The sequence below is a fragment of the Callithrix jacchus genome, chromosome 20 (assembly GCF_049354715.1).
Source record: "Callithrix jacchus isolate 240 chromosome 20, calJac240_pri, whole genome shotgun sequence".
Classification (NCBI taxonomy): Eukaryota; Metazoa; Chordata; class Mammalia; order Primates; family Cebidae; genus Callithrix; species Callithrix jacchus.
Genome location: NC_133521.1, coordinates 23,198,030 through 23,211,597, shown reverse-complemented (window position 1 = coordinate 23,211,597; position 13,568 = coordinate 23,198,030). Strand labels below are relative to the sequence as shown.

General features: G+C 41.3%; 1 protein-coding gene across 6 annotated transcripts in view; it reads left to right on the top strand.

Annotated features, from left to right (window-relative positions):
• The window catches only part of LOC128930325 (uncharacterized), a 117,684-nt gene that overhangs the window by 84,040 nt on the left and 20,076 nt on the right, over positions 1-13,568 (top strand). The window contains exon 5 of one of the 6 annotated variants that reach the window (XR_013530474.1): positions 5,733-11,828. The exons of 4 other annotated variants lie outside the window; for them this stretch is intronic. The gene's annotated coding sequence lies outside the window, so the exon portion shown is untranslated. Of the gene's footprint in view, positions 1-5,732; positions 12,081-13,568 lie in introns of those variants that run through there. One more of the 6 variants, XR_013530473.1, reaches the window with a different exon arrangement.

The window sequence follows — 13,568 nt, the reverse complement described above, 5'->3', positions numbered from 1 at the left end:
GCTAAATTACCCCCTAGTTGAGACGCACTGCCTTTCACTTATGACTTTTCTAGGTGCATTTCCATCTTCTGTTTTGCATATCAGGCAGTAACATACATTTTTGACACAGGTGGGTGGATATCTCCAGAAACGCCACATCACTGAGATCTGGTTCAGTTCAGAATTCTCTTCTTAGCACACAGCCATGTTTAGAGTCCTGGATCACCTCTGGCAGACTTCAGACACCCTTCAAGGGCAAAGTTACCTCTTAAGTACCTTTAGACAGCCTTAGATAATCAAAGCTGGCAGCTAGCCACCACCAGGGGAGTCATGGCTCCAAGCTTTGTCCTGTTTCCTGGCCCCTGAGAGCCAATAGGGATTTTAGACTTGGCTCAGAGCCCACAGAGGGGAGAGGCCAATGTGGAGGGGAGAGCAGGGCAGCAACAAGAGCATGCAGGAGTGGGTCAGGAATTTCCTTAGTTTCATTGGAAACAGATGCCTGGCAGAGGAGGCGGGCTGGGGCCCTGCTTCAGGCCAGTGCGCTTGGCAGCTTCTCCTCCCCATATCTCTTAACCTCTCCCCTTCTCCTTTCTATCCCACAAACACTAAAATATTATTTAAGAGGAGTGCTCTGGATTAAGAGAAGCTAGGATTGTTGTGATATAAGAACAAAATCTTCCCTCCTGGGAACATGGAGGGATATGGCATATATACACCTGATTACAGACCAGTGAGATCAGAGAACCTCAGGGCAGGAAGGGCCTTCTGTGGTCCACGTTCAACATGTTTATCTTAAAGATGAAGAAAGTGAAGTCTGAAATGGAGAATGGAGTCCACAAGCTCTGGTTGGTTGACTCTCAGGACTTTCCTTATCAATGCTCTGCCTCCAAGTCCTCTTTTAAAATGTTTATTCATTAAGACATAATTAAACACATCTGAGATCCCCAGCCTGCAACTATGGCAGACATTAGGCCGGGCGCGGGGGCTCACGCCTGTAATCCAAGCACTTTGGAAGCCAAGGCGGGCGGATCACCTGAGGTCCGGAGTTCAAGCAGACATCACTAACTGATCACAGAACTCTTTCCTGCTGGGCCTTGATGCTGCCTTTATCCAAACAGCACTCTGGGTAGGCAAAGCCAATCAATCCAAGAGGACATGAATTTGCCACACCTGCTGGAAACTTAGTTTGTCAGTCTTTCTAGAAAGGGATGGAAGTAAGGGCCTGGGGGAATGTAGTTTCTCTTTTTTTTTTTTTTTTTTTTTTTTGAGACGGGGTCTCTGTTTCCCAGGCTGGAGTGCAGTGGTATAATCTCTACTCACAGCAGCCTCTACCTCCTAGGCTCAAGGGATCCTCCTCCCCACTCAGCCCCCCCAAGTATCTGGTACTATAGGCCTGCAGCACTATGACTGGATTTTTTTTTTTTTAATTTTAGTAGAGACTGGGTCTCACTATGTTGCCCAGGCTGGTCTCAAACTGCTGAGCTCAATTGATCTTCCCTCTTTGGCCTCCCAAAATGCTGGGATTATAGGCATGAGCCACTGCACCTGGCTAGAATATGGTTTCTTGGGTGACAGTTAAGATGAGAAGAATGTTGGTGAGTATTTTGGAGCAGAATGTGAGGCTACCAGTGGACTGTTAATTTGAAACTGTCTTTAGAGCAAGGAACAAAGAATGGATGTCAGGTATATATGCTATTTCTGGGCTTCTCAAACTTCAGTGCGTACATGATTGCCTTGGTGGGGGTAATCTTTCTAAAATGTAGGTCTGGGAGGGACCTGAGATTCTGTGGGTCTAACAAGCTTCCAGGTGATGCCGATATGGTTGGTCTATAAACCATCCACTTTGCATCAAGAAGCTCATTGACTGGCTGTTTTACCGTTTAGGAAACTGTGGTTCCAAGAGGTCAAAGGAAAGAGAGTCAGGGCTGTTTTGCCATCAGCTGTGCAAGTTGCTTAGACTGAAGATTCTATTAACCTAGCTCATCCTTCTGCATGTCTTTCTATAAACTTCTGATTTCTTTTCTTCTGTGTCAGTCTTCTATCTACCAGACTGATTAATCTTATGCATCTCAGAACTGATGTCTACTCCGAATCTGGTATGTTCAGGCTATGACCACAAGAAAGAACTATTATTTGCTTTCACATGTTCTGAGCCTTCTGTAACATCCTTAAACATCCTGCTGGAGGTCACACCCCTCTGGAAACTGAACCTTAGCCAAGGACAATAGAGTGAGTGGGTAAACACTTAAAAGGTCCATTTTTTTTGAGCCAACTTCATTTGTTCACCAAAATCCTGCCATTGTGGGTGAGGGGAGGAATCTAACAGACATTAGATGGCCCTTCATGGCTTAAGAGAGAGAGACAGAGCTGTGGCCTCATTTTTTTGTAAATGACCTCTGAGTTGAGAGAACATTTTAAAATGAGGCCAAGATAACAGAAAGGGGAAGAGTGGTGAGGAGGGGGCTTCTCCTTTATTTTTCCTGAGTAATTGAGACATTTCGCCTTACTCTGACATAATTATGTTGTCACATGGAAGATGCTTCAAGTGATTAGTAAGATAATTAGTCAAGCTTTTCTGCTCTCTGTGTCCTCAGCTAAAACACAGTCTTTATATACAATGCCCTTTGCAGTTCAGGACAAGCTATGACAAGGAACACTTTATTTTTTGTAATGGACAAAGAGACAAAAGAGAAACATGTGCAGGATCTTTCAGGGCTGCCTCAGAAAGGCTGCTGCTTTGGTATCAGTAATGAAGAGCAGATTTGAGAAAATCTTAGGAAGATGCAACGTGGTTTTGGTCAAAGCTGGGCTTGCTGCTCTCGTTGTTGTTATCAGTATCAGTAGTTACAGTAAGATTTGTTTAGACTTGGTTGTTCTTTCCACAAACTGAACTCTGTGGAAAGAACAAGTCTGAAGAAATTCACAATCTTTACAGTCTTCCTCAGACATGGGCGAGCCTTGGAAATTTCAGCTGCGTTTGCAGGGCACTTAAAAAAGTCTCTTAATGCACCAAGTTCTGCTAAGAGTAGTAGAAATGTAAATGTGGTCAAATAGACTCTGATCTCCTCCAGAGGAGGCTTCTGCCTTTTTGATTTTTTTCAGAAAACACCCCTGGCCATGATGAGCTCCCAATGCATGGTGACTCAATGAGTGGGAATGGGTCTTTCCCCAGATGCATTATTTCAGCTTGGGGATAGAATGCATCTAACAAGGTACCATTGACTGAACAGTTGGCCAGAAGTTGTACTAAGGTCTATAAAGGACACATTAGTTCTTTGAATGCTCAGAGCCTTCTGACAAATCTGGCATTATCAGAATTTATTGAGAAGAAATCCAGGCTCAATGATGGTAGGTGGCTAGTACATTTTTAATTTCAGATCTAAACTTAAATCTTGTTGGCTCCAAAGGTCAATGTCTAATAATTATGGTAGTCTAGTAGAGTGATGAACATCATTTCCCAGGGTCAGCTGTCACTTTTAGTGGTAAGGGAACTGCTATCTCCCCTCCGCTTGCCAGATTTCTCTCTACTACTCCAGGACTCAGACGATCTTGGATATCATTGTCTTGATGTGGCTGACTTCCTGACTCTTTTGGCTATGGGGTCTAGTGGTAGTGGTGGGGAAGTGGAGGGCTGTGATACAATGAAGAGACAGGAGACTTTGGAATCCAATCTATCTGGGTTGGATCTAAGTTCTACTTAACCTGAGACAAAATACCTTCTGCTCTGGATTCTCAGATTTTCAGCCTGTTAAATGGCATTAAATGTATGGATGAACAGATTGATGCATGGAAAGAGAGATGGATGAATTAATTCAAAGCAAATCATTAAAGGTGAGAGGCTAAGGTACATAGGCATTAATGTGCATCAATGGGTAAGAGCAATAGTTGCCTTCAAGAGTAAGGTGCTGTATCTTATTTAAGAGGAAAGGGCTCTGGAGTGCCAGCCAGCAGAGAAACAAGATTGAGACCCAGCTGCCCTAGCTTTATAGTAAATTTTGTCTCACATCAACATTTACCAGGTTTGTGGCAAGGATCATGAGCTAGATGCTTCATGAAAAGGGTTCCATGGTCCAAAGGTGGTTGGGAAATGTAACCAGTTCTTGGAGATTCATATTACTAGAGGATATTAAAATCTTTGAGAAGTCTTACAGACATATTAATAATATATGATAATTTTATGATCTAAAATTCAGTGATTCTGAAAAATTTTGTCCACAGAGCCTATCTGCTCCATATTGCTTAGTAACTTCAAGAACTACATTCTTGAAGTAGTGTTTGTATTCTCTGGACCATAGTTGAGATGACATAACAGTCTCGATGCTGGGTCTATTTGTATGAGGTAGTGGTTCTCAGGATTCACACACATGCTGTGGATGTATCCTTGCAAATGATCATGTGATAGGATCATCATTCTCTCTGTGACAGATGAATGCATGGGAGTCAGGCGGGTATAGTGAGGTGTCTGAGTGTGCAGCATGGGCATGTTAGACTCTGGCATAGGTCATCCAGTGTCAAGTTGGTTCTCTCAGAACCACATATGTGGCCACGGAGGTCTTTGGTTTTTGACTGGCTCTCTCATTGCCAGATCTGTTCAAATAGGTCTGGGAAGCCACATACACTTCGCTTTGTGTATTTAAAAATACTGAGTACACTTCATAGCCTGATGAGCAGCTCTCCAGCCAAGGATAATAGAGTAAGAGAGAATGATCACACTAACGAGGGCAATAATTATACCATCCAGGACTTGTAGAGCACTTTGCAGTTTTATGAACACTTTCATGCATGGTATCCCTTCTGATCATCACAGCAACCCAATTCACACACCCGGCTGGCAGTTTTTATCCTTATCCAACAAGGAAGAAAACCGAGGCTCAGGGAGGTAAGGGATAGAGCAGAAACACAGTATGCCAGTGAGCGAGCCACTCATCCAATTCTGCCTCCGTTTTTGTGACTGTTTCTAATATTTGAGTTGGTATTCTCCAGAAAAGCATGGTGGAAACAAAACTTTACTTTGCCAGGGTCTCCTCTTCTTCCTTTCTCCTTCCACCTTCTATTCTTCCCTCCTTTCATCCTTGAAAATGAAGATTTCAAAATATGGAAATATTCAAATAAAAGCGAACAATGACCCATAATCCAATCATCCAGAGATAACTATTGTGTATTTGCTTCTAGTAATTGTTTTATGCACATTTGCCTGTTACTACATTTTCTTCAAAGCATAATATTAAATGTCTGCAAAGAATTATATTTTATCTTTCTTTACATCATCCATCTCTTGTTGTTGAGCATTTAGAATGCTTCAACATTTTCTGAAATTTAAATAACATGATAAATATCATTATACAGAAATCTTTGTGCAGTTTAATATATATCTTCCTTGAGATAAGTTTGTGTGAAATTTCAGTCAGAATGTTTCTATATATTTAAGATAGGTATTCTAAACTGCCAAATAGAAAACTTTTACTAATTTCAAAGTCTCCTTATCCTCATCAGCAACTATGTTTTCACCTTTTAAAATTTCACATGAATTGTTTTAATTTCCATTTCTTTAATTATCTATATAGGTTTTCATCTTTTTTTAAAATGTTCATTTTTTGTTGGTCATTTTTGTTTCTACCTTTGTCCATTTCATGATCATGACATTTGGTTCATAATATAATTATTTTAATTAGGCTATGTTTTTGATATTAATTTCTTAGAAGTATTTATATATTAGGAAACTAATATTTGTTTCAAATAATGTTTTTCACTAGGCTGAAATTAAGAGTTGAAAACACCGTGAGTCATATATTCAGTTGATGGTGAAGCTTATAGGAAGGAAGACTTCAGCCTATTGTTAAAAAAAAATTTATAGGATGGATCCAACATGTCCAATTAGGAGCAGCTCGGGATTGCAGCTTCCAGCAAAAGTGTGGAAGGTGACTGGACACCGCATTTCTAGACAGATTTTTATTGCCCACAGACCTGGAAATTCCCAGGCAGAGGAGCCCCCATGGGTCACCGGCGTGGCAGGTCTCTACACTGTTTTAGCTAGCGAGTGGAGCTCCTGGGAGACAGAGTCACCCATTCAACTGATAAAAAAGGGGACTGAAGCAGGGAGTCAGGCCTGGAGATTCCTAGGCAAAAAAGCACCATGAATCTCAGCATGGCTGTTTGAGCTGGCACAGTGGGTCACCGCATGGGAAATACACAGATCCTGGTGCCCTTTCAACAGGTGACTAGAACACCTGGGAGACAGAGTCAGCCCGTTCAATGGAAAAAAGTCTGAAGCAGGGAGCCAGGTGATCAGACTCTGCTGGTCCCACCCCCACAAAAAAACAGCAATCTGAAACACTGTGGATTCAGAGTTTCACAGCAAGCACAGCTAAACCCAGGACAGTCCAGCTCTGTGCGGGAGGGGCGTCTGCCATTACCAATGCAGTCCACCACTATGGAGGTAGTCCACCATTACAGAGGCAGTTCTAACTATACCCGTATAAACAGGACTGCAGGGAAGGTTCACATGGCAGCTGGGCAGAGCCTGCAGCAGCATGACAGAAACTTAGAAATAAAGCCCTAACTCCCCAAGACAGAGCACCTGGCGGGGGGGGGGGGGGCAGGGGAGGCATTTCTGAGTTCTGCTGCAGCAGACTTAAATGTACCTGCCCAGCAGCTCTGAATGAACAATAGAGCTCACAGCTCAGCATTTGAGCTCCTATAAGGACAGACTGTTTCCTCAAGCAGCTCCCTGACCCTGAATATCCAAGAGTCACCCATAAAGGAGCACTCAGACTGGCAGCAAACCTTATTGTTCTGCAGCCACTGCAGATGATCCCCAGACAATTAGGGCCTAGGGTGGACCTCAGCAGTCCTATAGCAGAGGGGCCTGACTGTTAGAAAGAAATAACTTCATTATCAACAAACTGGATGTCCACTCAGGAGACACAATCTGAAAGTTAAGAACTACAAAGATGAAAGGTAGATAAAACCACAAAGATGGGAAGAAACCAGTGCAAAAAGGATGAAAATGCCTGAAACCAGAATGCCTCTCCTACAAGGGATCACAACTCCTCACCAGCAAGGGAACAAGGCTGGATGGAGAATGAGTGTGATGAATTGACAGAAACAGCCTTCAGAAGGTGGGTAAGAAAAAACTCTGAGCTAAAAGAACATGTTCTAACCCAATGCAAAGAAACTAAGAACCTTGAAAAAAGATTTGATGAAATGCTAATGGAATAAACAGCTTAGAGAGGAATATAAGTGAATTGGAGCTGAAAAACACAACAGAAGAACTCCACGAAGCATACACAAGTTTCAACAGACAAATTGACCAAGCAGAAGAAAGTATATCAGGGGTCGAAGACCAACTCAGGGAAATAAAATGAGAAGACAAGATTAGAGAAAAAAGGGTAAAAAGGAATGAACAAAGTCTCCAAGAAATATGGGACTATGTGAAAAGACCTAATCTACATTTGACAGGTGTACCCAAATGTGATGCAGAGAATGAATCCAAGCTGAAAATACTCTTCAGGATATCATCCAGGAAAACTTCCCGAACCTAGCAAGGCAAGGGAATATTCAAGTCCAGGAAATACAGAGAACATTACAAAGATATTCCTCAAGAAGGGCAACCCCAAGGCACATAATTGTCAGATTCATCAGGGTTGAAATGAAGGAGAAAATGCTAAGGGCAGCCAGAGAGAAAGGTCGGGTTACACACAAAGGGAAGCCCATCAGATTCACAGCAGATCTCTCAGCAGAAACCCTACAAGCCACAAAAGACTGGGGGACAATATTCAACATCCTTAAAGCAAAGAACTTTCAACTCAGAATTTAATATGCAGCCAAAGTAAGATTCATAAGTGAAGGAGAAATAAAATCCTTTATGAACAAGCAATTACTCAGAGATTTCATCATCACCAGGACTGCTTTATAGGAGTTCCTGAAAGAAGCACTAAACATAGAAAGGAACAACTAGTACCAGCCACTCCAAAAACATACCAAATGATAAAGAGCATTGACACAATGAGGAAACTGCATCAACTAACTGGCAAAACAGCTGGCTAGCATCAAAATGGCAGGATCAAATTCACACATAACAATATTAACCCTAAATGTAAATTGGCTAAATGCCCCAATCAAAAGACACAGACTGGCAAATTGAATAAAAAGCCAAAATCCATCAGTGTGCTGTATCCAGGAAACCCATCTCTTGTGCAAGGATACACAAAGGCTCAAAATAAAGGGATGGAGGAAGATTTAACAAGCATATGGAGAGCAAAAAAGAGCAGGAATTGCAATTCTTGTCTCTGACTGTAAACCAACAAAGATCAAAAGAGACAAAGAAGGACATTACATAATGGTGAAAGGATCAATGCAACAAGAAGAGCTAATGATCCTAAATATATACACACCCAATACAGGAGCACCCAGATACATAAAGCAAGTTCTTAATGACTTACAAAGTGACTGAGACTCCCACAAAGTGACTGAGACTCCCACACAATAACAGTGGAAGACTTTAACACCCCATGGTCAATATTAGATCAGCGAGACAGTAAATTGACATGGATATCCATAACTTGAACTCAGACCTGGACCAGGCAAACCTAATAACCATTTACAGAACTCTCCACCCCAAATCCATAGAATATACATTCTTCTCAGCACCACATCACACTTACTCTAAAATTGAACACGTAATTGGACGTAAATCATTCCTCAGCAAATGTGAAAGAATGGAAATCACACAGTCTCTCAGACCACAGTGCAATCAAGTTAGAACTCAGAATTGAGAAAGTAACTCAAAACCACACAGCATCAGGAAAACTGAACAACTGTCTCTTGAATGTTGACTGGATAAACAGTGAAATGAAGGCAGAATCAAAGATGTTCTTTGAAACCAATGAGAATGATGACACAACATACCAGAATCTCTGGGACACATTTAAAGCAGTGTCCACAGGAAAATATGTAGCAATAAATGCTCACATGAGAGGCAAGGAAAGATCTAAAATCAACAACCTGTCATCAAAATTGAAAAAGCTAGAGGAGCAAGATCAAAAAAACTCAAAAGCAAGCAGACGACAAGAAATAACTAAGATCAGAGCAGAACTGAAGGAGATAGAGACACAAAAAAGCCCTTCAAAAATCAATAAATCCAGGAGGTGGTTTTTCAAAAAGAACAAAGTAGAAAAATAGACTGCTAGCCAGATTAAAACAGAAAAGAGAATAATCAAATAGATGCAATAGAAAACGATAAAGGGGATATCACCACAGATTCTGCAGAAATACAAGCCATCATCAGAAATTGTTTCAAACAACTCTATGCACATAAGCTAATAAACCTGGTAGAAATGGATAAATCTTGGACACTTGCATCCTCCCAAGCCTAAACCAGGAAGAAGTCAAAACCCTGAATAGACCAATAACAAGGGCAGAAGTTGAGGCAGCAATTAAAGCCTACAACCAAAAAAAGCCCAGGTCCAGATGGGTTCACAGCCGAATTCTAGCAGACACAGAAAGAGAAGCTGGTACCATTCCTTCTGAAACTATTCCAAACAATCCAAAAAGAGGGAATCCTTCCCAAATCATTTTATGAGACCAACATCACCCTGATACCACAACCCGACAGAGACTCAGCAAGAAAAGAAAACTTTAGGCCAATATTCATGATGAACATAGATGCAAAAATCTTCAATAAAATGCTGGCAAACCAATCGCAACTGCACATCAAAAAGCTTATCCACCATGATCAAGTAGGCTTCATCCCGGGTATGCAAGGCTAGTTCAACATACACAGTCTATAAACGTAATTCACCACATAAACAGAACCAAAGACAAAAACCACATGATTATCTCAATTGATTCAGAGAAGGCCTTTGACAAAATTCAACAGCCCTTTATGCTAAAAACCCTCAACAAACTAGGTATTGATGGAACATATCTCAAAATAATAAAAGCGATTTCTGACAAACTCACAGCCAATATCATACTGAATGGGCAAAAACTGGAAGCATTCCCTTTGAAATCTGGCACTAGACAAGGATGCTCTCTCTCACCACTCCTATTAAATATAGTATTGGAAGTTCTAGCCAGAGCAATCAGGCAAGAAAAAGAAAGTGTATTCAAATAGGAAAAGAGGAAGTCAAATTGTCTCTATTTGCAGATGACATGATTGTATATTTACCAGACCCCATCATCTCAGCCCAAAGTCTCCTGAAACTGATTAAGCAATTTCAGCAAAGTCTCAGGATACAAAATCAATGTGCAAAAATCACAAGCATTCCTATACACCAGTAACAGACTTAAAGAGAGCCAAATCAAGAATGAACTGCCATTCACAATTGCTACAAAGAGAATAAAATACCTAGGAATACAACTAACAAGGAACATAAAGGAACTTTTCAAGGAGAACTACATACCACTGTTTAACGAAATAAGAGAGAACACAAGCAGATGGCAAACATTCCATGCTCATGGTTAGAAAGAATCAATATTGTGAAAACGCCATACTACCCAAAGCAGTTTACAGATTCAATGCTATCTCCATCAAGCTACCGAGGACCTTCTTCACAGAACTGGAGAAAGCCACCGTAAACTTCATGTGGAATCAAAAGAGAGCCCACATAGCCAAGTCAATTCTAAGCAAAAAGAACAAAGTTGGAGGCATCACACTACCAGACTTTAAACTATACTTCAAGGCTACAGTAACCAAAACAGGATGATACTGGTACCAAAACAGAGATATAGACCAATGGAACAGAACAGAGGCCTTGGAGGCAATGCCACACATTTACAACCACCTGATCTTTGACAAATCCAGCAAAAAGAAGCAATGGGGAAAGGACTCCATGTTTAATAAATGGTGTTGGGAAAACTGGCTAGCCATGTGCAGAAAGCAGAAACGGGACTCGTTCCTGACACCTTACACTAAAGTTAACTCCAAATTGATTAAAGACTTAAACATAAGACCTAACACCAAAAAAACCCTAGAAGAAAATCTAGGCAAAACCATTTAGGACATAGGCATAGGCAAGGACTTCATGACCAAAACACCAAAAGCATTGGCAACAAAAGTCAAAATAGACAAATGGGACCTAATCAAACTCCAGAGCTTCTGCACAGCAAAATAAACAGTCATTAGAGTGAACTGGCAACCAACGGAATGGGAAAAAGTTTTGCAATCTACCCATCTGACAAAGGGCTGATATTCAGAATCTACAAAGAACTAAAACAGATTTACAAGAAAAAAACGAACAAGCCCATTCAAAAGTGGGCGAAGGATATGAACACTTTACAAAAGAAGACCTACATGAGGCCAACAAACATGAAAAAATGCTCACCATCACTGGTCATTAGAGAAATACAAATTAAAACTACATTGAGATACCATCTCATGCCAGTTAGAATGGCGATGATTAAAAAATCTGGAGACAACAGATGCTGGAGAGGATGTGGAGAAATAGGAACACTTTTACACTGTTGGTGGGAGTGTAAATTACTTCAAACATTGTGGAAGCCAGTGTGGCAATTCCTCAAGGGCCTAGAAATAGAAATTCCATTTGACCCAGCAATCTCATTACTGGGTATATATCCAAAGGATTATAAATCATTCTAATGCAAGGACACATGCACACCAATGTTTATTGCAGCACTGCTTATAATAGCAAAGACCTGGAACCAACCCAAATGCCCATCAATGATAGACTGGACTGGGAAAATGTGGCACATATACACCATGGAATACTATGCAGCCATAAAAAATGAGTTCATATCCTTTGTACGGTCATGGATGAACCCGGAGACCATCATTCTCAGCAAACTGACAGAAGAACAGACAATCAAACACTGCATGTTCTCATTCATAGGTGGGTGTTGAACAATGAGAACACACGGACACAGGGAGGGGAGCATCACACACTGGGGTCTGTTGAGGGGAAATAGGGGAAGGACAGTGCGGGGTGGAGAGTTGGGGAGAGATAGCATGGGGAAATGCCAGATATAGGTGATGGGGAGGAAGGCAGCAAATCACGCTGCCATGTGTGTAGCTATGCAACAATCTTGCATGTTCTTCACATGTACCCCAAAACCTAAAATGCAATTTAAAAAAAGAATAAAAAGGAAATTTATAATACTGAGTCAAAGTTATATGAGGATGGCATTGGTGACCTTGTAAACAATCCAATTTCTTGGAAGGCTAAACCAGGACTCAGACAGGTTCAATAACTTGCCATAGGTCATACAGCAAAATGTGTCAGTGAGACTTGAACTCAGGTCCATCTAGCTCCAACTTCTGTGTTCTTTCTACTGTGTGGCATCTTTGTGTCTCAGAGAAAGGCAATGATAAGACCAGTGCTGCTGTTATAAATCAGTTGTGGGTCACAGAAGACATCAGACAAGGAAAGAGACAGGAGAATGAAGAAAACAATTAGGAGACTGGGATTTGGAGTCCTAAAATTGAAAGAAATGAATGAAGAAGTGAAAGCAAAGGCCTTCATTCCTAAATGTGCGATGGTGTTACAAGGTTGCACTTGTGGAAATATTTTGTGTACCTCTATCACTAGATTTTACCATGCACTATTTTTGTTCTCTTTACTACTGGAAAGAGAGCTATTAGCATCTTGAAATCTAATTAGATTAGGGAACCAATTCCAGAAAACCCAGAACCAATTCAGAAAACTCACATGCTTAAAATTCGCTTCCTCTAGCACCACTCCCAGTACTAAAATATGTATTAGGTTCTCTAGAGATACAGAGCCAATAGCAGATCTCTCTCTCTCTTTCTCAAAAAGATATCTCAAAAAGACAAAGAGAGAGAGAGAGAGAGAGAGAGAGAGAGAGAGAGAGAGAGAGAGAGGTGGGTGGAGAGAGAGAGAGATTTCCTAAATATAAATTTATTATAAGAAATTTGGCTCATGTGACTATGTAGACTGAGAAACCTTAGATCTACTGTCAGCAATCTAGAAACACAAGAGAGCTGATGGAAGAGTTCCAGTCTGAGTTCAAGTCCAAAGGCAGAAGGAGACAAATGTCCCAGCTTGAAGACACTTAGGCAGAGACAGCAACTTCTCCCTTACTCAGCCTTTTCTATTCAGGCCGGCCCCCATTACAGAGGATGACCTGCTCTACTCAGTCTACCAGTTCAAATGTTAATGTCATCCAGAAACACTCAGAACAATGTTTAACCAAAAAGCTGTTTTTTTTTTTTTTTTTTTCCTGAGATGGAGTTTTGCTATTATTGCCCAGGCTGTAGTGCAACGGCACTATCTTGGCTCACTGCAACCTCCACCTCCTGGGTTCAAGCGATTCTCCTGCCCCAGCCTCCCAAGATTACAGGCATGCACCAACATGCTTGGCTAATTTTCATATTTTTGGTAGAGACGGGGTTCACCATTTTGGCCAGGCTGGTTTTGAACTCCTGATCTTAGGTGATCTGCCTGCCATGGCTTCCCTAAGTGCTGGGATTACAGGCATGAGTCACCGGGCCTGGCCAAGCTGCTTCTTTATCCTTGCCTTTCCTCTCCCAGTCAGGGTCCAACTTCAGATGCTTTTAAAGCCACTTTAAAAGTGGCTTTCTCTGGGGTAAGGAAAACAGACTTGGAATAACA